Below are 9,320 nucleotides of genomic sequence, written 5' to 3'. Positions count from 1 at the left end.
AAACTTTCTCTACTCTCTTAGGTTCATTATCTAGGACATGCGAATTAAACTGATAAAAGACAGATTAACAGGAGAAAAGAGTTTGTTTCATACACATAAGAGTAGCCAGCGAAAGAAGTAGCTGGCTTCTTAAATGGCTAAAATTAAAGGCTTATACACCTAACTTAGTAGGGAAAAGGGAGGGAGAGAGAAGGCTTCTATGGGAAAAACCCAATAGGTTTCTTTAGGGAAGCCCAGTGGGTTTTTAGAACAGGTGAGAGATAAGATGGTTTGTGATAATGATTGTCTACATGGGTATGCATGGTATATCTGCCTTCTTGAGGCCATTGAGGGGATTTACGGTATCCTCATTTCCTAGCAGTTGCTGATTTTAGTTAGGTAAGGAAAACTCAGAAAAGCTTTTTTTTCTGCATCTGTTGAATCTTAAATGTCTTCAGCTTCAAATCATCTTGATATCAGCTCTGAGGTCTTGAGTGGGTCCCCACATTATCTAATATATATCTCATAGCATCTTGTGCCTATTTTCCAAAATATAAAAATGCACATGTAACTGACAGATGAAACTAATGCCCTTTGATCAGAGCGCTGCACAGAGAATACTCACTTTATGTGTCCTCATAGGACAGGGATCTGAGCTCCTAGGACTCACCCTTGAAGAGCAGTACAAGACCACCAGCCCCGCAAGCCGCAGAGGAGCCTTCACCTCGCTGACCCCACCTCAGCTCGGTGCCTGCAGCTCCTTGTTGCCTCTCACAGCAGTGGCCAGACTTCCTGAGCACTGGTTCCCATGCAGGACCACCAGCCAAGCCCAGAGGCGACGACGGATGCCTTCCTCTCCCTCTTCCCAAAGGCCCCCTGTGCCCAAGTCCTGGCCTTTTCACTTCTGAAATCTATCTCAAATTTGCCCTCTTGCATCTCCACTGCCACTACTCTTAAGCTATCATCATTTCTTGCTGGGCTATTTCAGTGGCCTGGTAATTGGTCTGTGGGCATCTACTCTGGCTCATCCCATTCCATCCTCTGCATTGTAGCCAGTGATCTAAATCTGAAGATGCTGTGTCATTCTCTTGCTTAAAACTTTTTCATAGTTTTTGGTTACTTTTATTATTTTTTAATTTATTTTTTAAACATCATTTATCATTTATATATATATATTTAGTTACTTATTTGGTTGCGCTGGGACTTAGCTGCAGCAGGCGGGCTCCTTAGTTGCGGCATGTGGGCTCCCCCGTTGTGGCGTGTGAAATCTTAGTTGTGGCATTCATGTGGGATCGAACCTGGGGCCCCTGCATTGGAAGCACAAGTCCTATCCACTGCACCACCAGGGAAGTCCCTCTGGTTACTTTTAGAATGAGAATTAAATCCTTAGTAGGATCTACAGAGCCTTACAAATTTTGGCCCTGTTATGGACTGAATTGTGGCCCCCCTCCCCCAAATTCCTGTGTTGAAGCCCCAATTCCCAGCACCACAGAAATGTTACTGTATTTGGAGACACAGCCTTTAAAGAGGTAATATAAGGTCATTGGGGTTGCCCCTAATCTAAAATGACTGGTATCCTTATAAGAAGAGGCACTTAGGGCTTCCCTGGTGGCGCAGTGGTTGAGAGTCCGCCTGCCGATGCAGGGGACGCGGGTTTGTGCCCCGGTCCGGGAGGATCCCACATGCCGCAGAGCGGCTGGGCCCGTGAGCCATGGCCGCTGAGTCTGCGCGTCCGGAACCTGTGCTCCGCGCGTGCGCGTCCGGAACCTGTGCTCCGCAACGGGAGAGGCCACAGCAGTGAGAGGCCCGCGTACCACAAAAAAAAAAAAAAAAAAGAAGAGGCACTTAGGACACAGACAAGCGAAGAGGAAAGACAATATGAAGATACAGTTCATCTGCAAGTCAAGGAGAGAAGAAAGCAACCCTGGGACTTCCAGCCTCCCCAGCTGTCAGGCAATACATTTCCATTGCTTAAGCGGCCTAGTCTGTGGTACTTTGTTATGGCAGCCCTAGCAAACTAATACTGGCCCCTACGTACCCAGCCAGCTTTAATGTCTCTACAAAGCTCCCTTTACTAAGTTTCTAGAACTTGCCTTGCTCCCTCCCACTATGTATCCGTACCAAGCTATTCCCAACCTTCTTTCCCTTGCCCGTTCCTACCACAGAAGTGAAATACTAGCTTTCCCAGCATCCCTTGTACCAAGGGATGGTCATATGATCATAGACCAAGGAGCTATGAGGGGAAGGCTGCAGGGAGGCCTCTGGGAAAGATGTCCTGGGTTTTCTGGATAAGTCAGGCTTCTGCTTGGTCCTCCCTACCTCCTGCCTTTGAAAACCATCCTTATGTCTGGAGCTGGGCTGATAAGAGGACAAGCCTGAGCACAAAAAGTAACGTACAGAAGATGGTAGAGCAGAGAGCAGAAAGAGCCTCAAAGACAGAGTGCAAGAACTGGCCCAGTGCCAGCAGCCACCACCTCCATATTTTTTGTTGTACGAGAAAAAACAAAAACACCCAATTGTTTTAGCCACTGGCAGTCAGATTTTGTTTCTTGAAGCCAAAAGCATTTCTAACCAATGTATGACTTAAGGCTTTGCACATGCTGTTCCCTTCTCTGGAATGCTATTCCCTCCTCTCCCCAACCTTCAGACCTCAGCTCAAGTATCACTTTCTTGGGGAAGTGTTCTCTAGGCTCCTGACCAAGTCCAACCCCCCTGATCCACTCTCACACTCCAATTCCCCATCCTTCATAACACCTGTCATGATGGAAACATTACGTTTGTTTGTGTATGATTATCTGAATGTCGGTCTTCCCCCCAAAATCTCTTGAGAGCAGGGACTGTATTTATATTTGTTCACTGTTGTACGTCCAGTATCTATGACACTCAATATGTGTAGAATGAATGAATGAATGAATGAATGTCAAAAAGGCCCAATCCCAGGACATGCATTCATTCAAACTAGAGCAGTGTCTGGTGCATCATTACAGTTCAATAAATATATGTCTAATGAGTGAATGAATGGGGGAAACAAAGGTGAAAAGTAGCAGCACCTGTCCTCAAGGAATTTAGAAGCTAAGAGGGGAAGCAGACCCCAAAGCAGAACATTTTACTGGGAACGTGCAGTGGTAGAGGCACCTGCAAGGTGCTGTCAGAGGTCAGAGAAGCAGCCATTATGCCAGACTGATTGAGAGTGAGGGTAGCAGGGAAGGTGCCACATGAGTTGAGCCAGCCGTGCCCCCTTGCTGCTGACTGCAGACGCACAGGCGTGGAGCTCAGGGACCGGATGGTGGAGGAGGGCAGCTGGAAGCAGTTCTACATTCACTGTTGAAGCATAAAATCCTCAGCAGGGAAGGGCAGGCTGCAGCCAGCTCTGGAGGAGGTGGGGAGGGCAGGGAGGGGCTGGACTTGGCCTGCAGGCAGTGGGGAGCCCTGGGAAGGTCTTGGGCAGGAGCCTGGCGCCGGTGCAGGTGGTCAGATCACAATCTAGCAGCAGAAGAAAGGTAGCTCTGAGTCCTGAGCTGCCAGCTTCACCGTGGTTACCTACCCTTCTAACTGGGATGATTCCGAGTCCCAGGCAAGGTTTCTCCACACAAGCTGTTCCGAAAAACAAATTAACCCTGTTAACTGAGTCAAGGAAATGGGTCCTGACCATTCATCAAGGGCTCTGGCATCTGCCCTGCAGTCTCTCCACCCCAGGCCAGACCAGAAGGCCAGTTGTCTTTAAAATCCACGGGGAGACTTCCCTGGTAGTCCAGTGGTTAAGACTCCGAGCATGGGTTCGATCCCTGGTTGGGGAACTAAGATCCCACATGCCACGCAGCGTGGCCAAAAAAATAAATAAAGCAAAGCAGTATGCTAACACATATATATGGAATTTAAGAAAAAAAATGTCATGAAGAACCTAGGGGTAAAACAGGAATAAAGACACAGACCTACTAGAGAATGGACTTGAGGATATGGGGAGGGGGAAGGGTAAGCTGTGACAAAGCGAGAGAGAGGCATGGACATATATACACTACCAAACGTAAGGTAGATAGCTAGTGGGAAGCAGCCACATAGCACAGGGAGATCAGCTTGGTGCTTTGTGACCGCCTGGAGGGGTGGGATAGGGAGGGTGGGAGGGAGGGAGATGCAAGCTGGAAGAGATATGGGAACATATGTATATATATAACTGATTCATTTTGTTGTAAAGCAGAAACTAACACACCATTGTAAAGCAATTATACTCCAATAAAGATGTTAAAAAAAATAAATAAAATAAACTAACTCACTTTAGAGATTAAAAAAAAAAACAAATCAAATCAAATCCACGGGGACCACCCTGACTCCAGTTTTCTCTGCACTCACCCTCAGGGGCCATTTCCTACCTTAAAAAAAAAATCCCTACTATATATAAAATAGATAACCAACAAGGACCTACTATATAGCACAGGAAACTGTATTCATTATTTTGTAATAACCTATAATGGAAAAGAATCTGAAAAATATATCTCAATCACTTTGCTGAACTCCAGAAACTAACAAAGCTTTGAAAATTCCCTTTTGAAATCCCCCTTTGAAGTCATCTTTGAATATTCCACCCTGAGTTTAAATATCATTGAATTAGATATACCTCTAGCCACTGCTCTTATAGCCCATTCTCTAGGGGTTTCAGGGACAATCATCCTGTGAGCCCAAGACCCCCCAAGAAAATGCCACTTGTCATAAAATCTTTCTTGGTCATCAGATCCTGCCCTAAATCAATGAAAAGCTTCAGGCTTTAAATAGAAAGCTGAGACTTCCCTGTTGGTGCAGTGGTTAAGAATCCACCTGCCAATGCAGAAGACATCGGTTTGAGCCCTGGTCTGGGAAGATCCCACAACTAAGGATCAACTAAGCCCGTGTGCCACAACTACTGAGCCTGCGCTCTAGAGCCCGTGAGCCATGACTCCTGCGCCTGCATGCCACAACTACTGAAGCCCGCGCCCCTAGAGCCCGTGCTCCGCAACAAGAGAAGCCACTGCAGTGAGAAGCCTGAGCACCGCAATGAAGAGCAGCCCCTGCTTGCCGCTGCTAGAGAAAGCCCACAAGCAGCAATGAAGACCCAACACAGCCAAAAATAAATAAATAAATAAAATTTAAAAATAAAAAATAAATAGAAAGCTGGCCGATTCCATTTGATTATACTCTGGCAATGGGGATTCTGGTTCCAACACTGCATTTGAAATGTAAAATGTGTGGTGTGATCCAAGTGTCCATCAACAGATGAATGGATAAAACAAAACGTGTTTAACATTCCCTGGTAGTCCAGTGGTTAGGGCTCCACATGTCCACTGCAGGGGGCATGGGTTCGATCCCTAGTCTGGGAACTAATATGATGGAATGAATATGATTCAGCCTTAAAACAGAATGAAGGGCTTCCCTGGTGGTGCAGTGGTTGAGAGTCCGCCTGCCGATGCAGGGGACGCGGGTTCGTGCCCCGGTCCAGGAAGATCCCACATGCCGCGGAGCAGCTGGCCCGTGAGCCATGGCCGCTGAGCCTGCGCGTCCGGAGCCTGTGCTCCACAATGGGAGAGGCCACAACAGTGAGAGGCCCGCGTACGGCAAAAAAAACCCCCCAAAAAACCAGAATTAAATTCTGACACATCTCCAACATGGATGAACCTTGAGGACATTATGCTAAGTGAAATGAGCCAGTCACAAAAGGACAAATACTGCATGATTCTGCTTATATGAGGTACCTAAACTAGTCAAATTCATAGACAGAAAGTAGAATAGAGGTTGTCAAGGCCAGGGGAGGGGAGAAGTGGGGAACTGGGAGAATGGGTACCAATTTTCAGTTGGGGATGGTGAAAAGTTTGTGGAGATGAAGGATGTCATTATGGTTGCACTAATTTAACACAATTAGAAATTTCAAAAATATGAATGGGTTTAGGAGTATTTGGAACAGATAACACATACACAGTTGAGTGCCTGTTCTGTGTGAAGCCCTGTGTGAGTCAGAGCTGCACCAGGAGCCCAGTGTGCTCATCAGGAAGGCAGACATCACTGGAAAGAGGATCCAGCACCGGGCACTGCAGGCAGCTACCAAATAAGGAGGTGTATGAGATATAAATAGCTGCTAAGACTGGCTGAGGCATGCCCTGACTTTAAGACCAGCTCAGCTGTTAGCTGCCTGGGATACACTGGGCTCTAGCTCAGTGTGTTTCCTCCCTCCTCACACCCCACCTGTCCTGCCAAGGCCTCCAGCTGCTCCCTCCCTCTTGCATCTGCCCAGTGGCCCCATCAGCTGAAGGCCCTGGGATCCCGCCCTGACCGGGCTTATAGACCACACTTCCTGGTTGTGGCCACAGGTGCTCCAGCAGATAGTCAAGTCTGGGGTCAGAAGGGACCTCTTCAGGGACCTCCCTTGTGGTCCAGTGGTTAAGACTCTGCGCTTCCAATGCAGGGGGCCCAGGTTCGATCCCTGGTTGGGGAACTAAGGTCATCCCACATGCCACATGGCGCGGCCAAAGAATAAAAAATAATTAAGAAGGGACCTCTTCACCTACTTTACAGATGGGGAAATGGAAGGGCTGGAGGCGAGGAGCTGTGCCCCAAGTTCCACCATCACCCGGAGGCAGAGCTGGGTGAGGATGTTCCATGCCTCCCTCTCTCCCAAACCTCACTGTCCTTTTGGTGCCAGGGCCTTCCCAGGGGACAGGTAAGAATCCGGAGCAGTGGCTGAAATTTATCTCTTCCTCTCCCCCAGGTGAGGCTATAGGACATTATCAGTTTGCCAGTGAGATGTCCATCTGCTGGGCCTACACAAAACACTCAGGGAGTGGGACTTCCTGGTGAGGGAGTGGGACTTCCTGGTGGTGTAGTGGTTAAGGCTCTGCCCTCCCAATGCAGGGGGCCCTGGCCAGGGAACTAGATCCCACATGCATGCCGCAACTAAGGAGCCTGCCAGTTGTAACTAAGACTTGGTGCAACCAAATGAATTAAAAAAAAAAACAACAACGAGGGTGACAACTTTTCTTTCTGGTGTGTGTGTGTGTGTGTGCGCGCGCGCACGCACATGCATGCAAACAGAAGAGTGTGTAAAAACAACGTGCATAGTTCGAACTGAAGGAGAACAGTCTATGCTACCCCAAAATGTGCCATTCTGGGATGAAGATTATTTTGAGCTGAAGGCAATTGAGAATCAACAGATGCAGGAAGGGTTCTCTGTCCTTCTGCCCCTTTTCCACCTAAAAGCAGGACATATATTTCCCTTGTGAAGGTACCAGAAAGAGGATTGCAACTCTTATTACAGAGGTGGAGGCGCCAGCATTGGGGTGAGTCTGCACAACCAAATCTTACTAACATAACCCTTATCTGTCATTAGCTTCCCCCATATATTTCCTAGTCCCTTCTCCACAGTTTATCGTCCTTTGAAACCCAAACCATGTTTCCTTTGTTAAAATGGTATATGAGCCCCTGAGTCCAACCATTTCTTTGATTTTCACTTATTTTCTGTCAACTCCCATGCACATAAATATTGATAAAAACTGTGTACATTTTATCCTGTCTTTTGTTAGTCTAATTCACAGACCCTAAGAGCTCAGAGGAAGTTTTCCTCCAACAAAACACACCCAGGCACCTATCACCCATATCACGAAGTAGAATATTATCATATCCTAGAAGTCCTGCCCTGTGAGCCTCTTCTTCCTTTTTTATTTTTATTTTTATTGGAGTATAGTTGATTTACACTGTTGTGTTAGTTTCTGCTGTACAGCAAAGTGAATCAGTTTTACATACACATATACCCACTCTTGTTTAGATTCCTTTCCCATATAGGTCATTACAGAGTATTGAGTAGAGTTCCCTGGGCTATACAGCAGGTTCTTATTAGCTACCTGTTTTATATATAGTAGTGTGTATATGTCAATCCCAATCTCCCAATTTATCCCTCCCCCCTTCCCCGCCATGTGCCTCTTCGGTAACACATCCTGGTCCCAAGTAAACCATTGTCCTACACTTTGTTTGAGTCTTTCCTTTGGTTTTCTTTACATTTGTTTTTAGCTGCACACGGATTCCTAAACAGCACATTATTAGGTTTGCGTGTTTTAAAATTCGATTTAAGTGCAATCTTACTCATATCCTCTGTTTCTTGCTGCTTTAGCTTACGTTTGTGAGATTAACCTATATTGGTGCATATGACGTAGGTTATAGAGTTTTCACTGTTGCATAGTGTTCCACTGTATGGTTATCCCACACCTGATTTACACATTTTACTGTTGATGAATATTCCATTACCTCCAGTTTCTGGCTATTACAAATGATGCTGCTCTGAATACTCCTGTACGTGTCTTTTCATTCACACAGGCATGCATTTTGTTGGGTGTATGCTTGGGAGTGGGATTACTGGGTCATTGGTAATCAATTGCTTTACTTGGTAATGTCGGTTTTCCAGCGGCTATACCATTTACTTGTCATATCCTGTTGCTCCCGATTCCTACATTTTTTTTTTTTTTTTCCCAGTACACGGACCTCTCACTGCTGTGGCCTCTCCCGTTGCGGAGCACAGGCTCCGGACGCACAGGCTCAGCGGCCATGGCTCACGGGCCCAGCTGCTCCGCAGCATGTGGGATCTTCCCGGACTGGGGCACGAACCCGTGTCCCCTGCATCGGCAGACGGACTCTCAACCACTGCGCCACCAGGGAAGCCCCCCGATTCCTATATTTTAAACTGTACACCCAGCAGGACCTGAACGTTCCCAAGCCCCTGCTCTTCCAACTCCAGGCCGAGGCCAACGCCCAGCAGTTTGAAAATAGATGTAATCTTTCTCAAGTGATGAAAGTGTTCTGCAGTTAAACAGTGGTTATAGTTGCACAACTTTGTGACTGTGCTAAAAGCCACCAAACTCTGCACGTGAAAAGGGTAAATGTTACGGTATGTGAAGTGTTATATTTCAATTTAAAAAATTGTCTGACTTTAATTTTTGATCATGTGGGAGGTTTGAAATGGTAACACGTAGTGGTTTCAATGTGCATTTTTCTATCAATATTGTATTTGAAGATACTTTCGTCTGTTTATAGATCATTTGTACTTCCTCTTCTATGAAATTACTATACTCTAAATAAAGTATAATTGATCTTTTCTTTTTGTTTATTTGACTGCGTTGGGTCTTCGTTGCTGTGCACAGGCTTTCTCTAGTTGTGCCGAGCAGGAGCTGCTCTTCGTTGCGATGCGCGGGCTTCTCACTGCGGTGGCTTCTCTTGTTGTGGAGCACGGGTTCTAGGTGCGTGGGCTTCAGTAGTTGCAGCATGCGGGCCCTAGAGTGCCCAGGCTTCAGTAATTGCAGCCCTTGGGCTCAGCAGTTGTGACTCACGGACTC

General features: G+C 46.7%; 1 non-coding gene across 1 annotated transcript; it reads left to right on the top strand.

Moving 5' to 3' along the window:
- The first annotated feature begins 6,363 nt into the window (after positions 1 to 6,363).
- TRNAG-UCC (transfer RNA glycine (anticodon UCC)) lies at positions 6,364 to 6,436 on the top strand. The gene has a single exon. It is a non-coding gene; the product is annotated as a tRNA-Gly (tRNA).
- Positions 6,437 to 9,320: the final 2,884 nt, after the last annotated feature.

The sequence above is a fragment of the Neophocaena asiaeorientalis genome, unplaced genomic scaffold (assembly GCF_003031525.2).
Source record: "Neophocaena asiaeorientalis asiaeorientalis breed wild unplaced genomic scaffold, Neophocaena_asiaeorientalis_V1.1 scaffold598, whole genome shotgun sequence".
NCBI lineage: Eukaryota > Metazoa > Chordata > Mammalia > Artiodactyla > Phocoenidae > Neophocaena > Neophocaena asiaeorientalis.
Note: the sequence above shows the minus strand (reverse complement) of the source record. Positions and strands in the feature narration are given on the sequence as shown.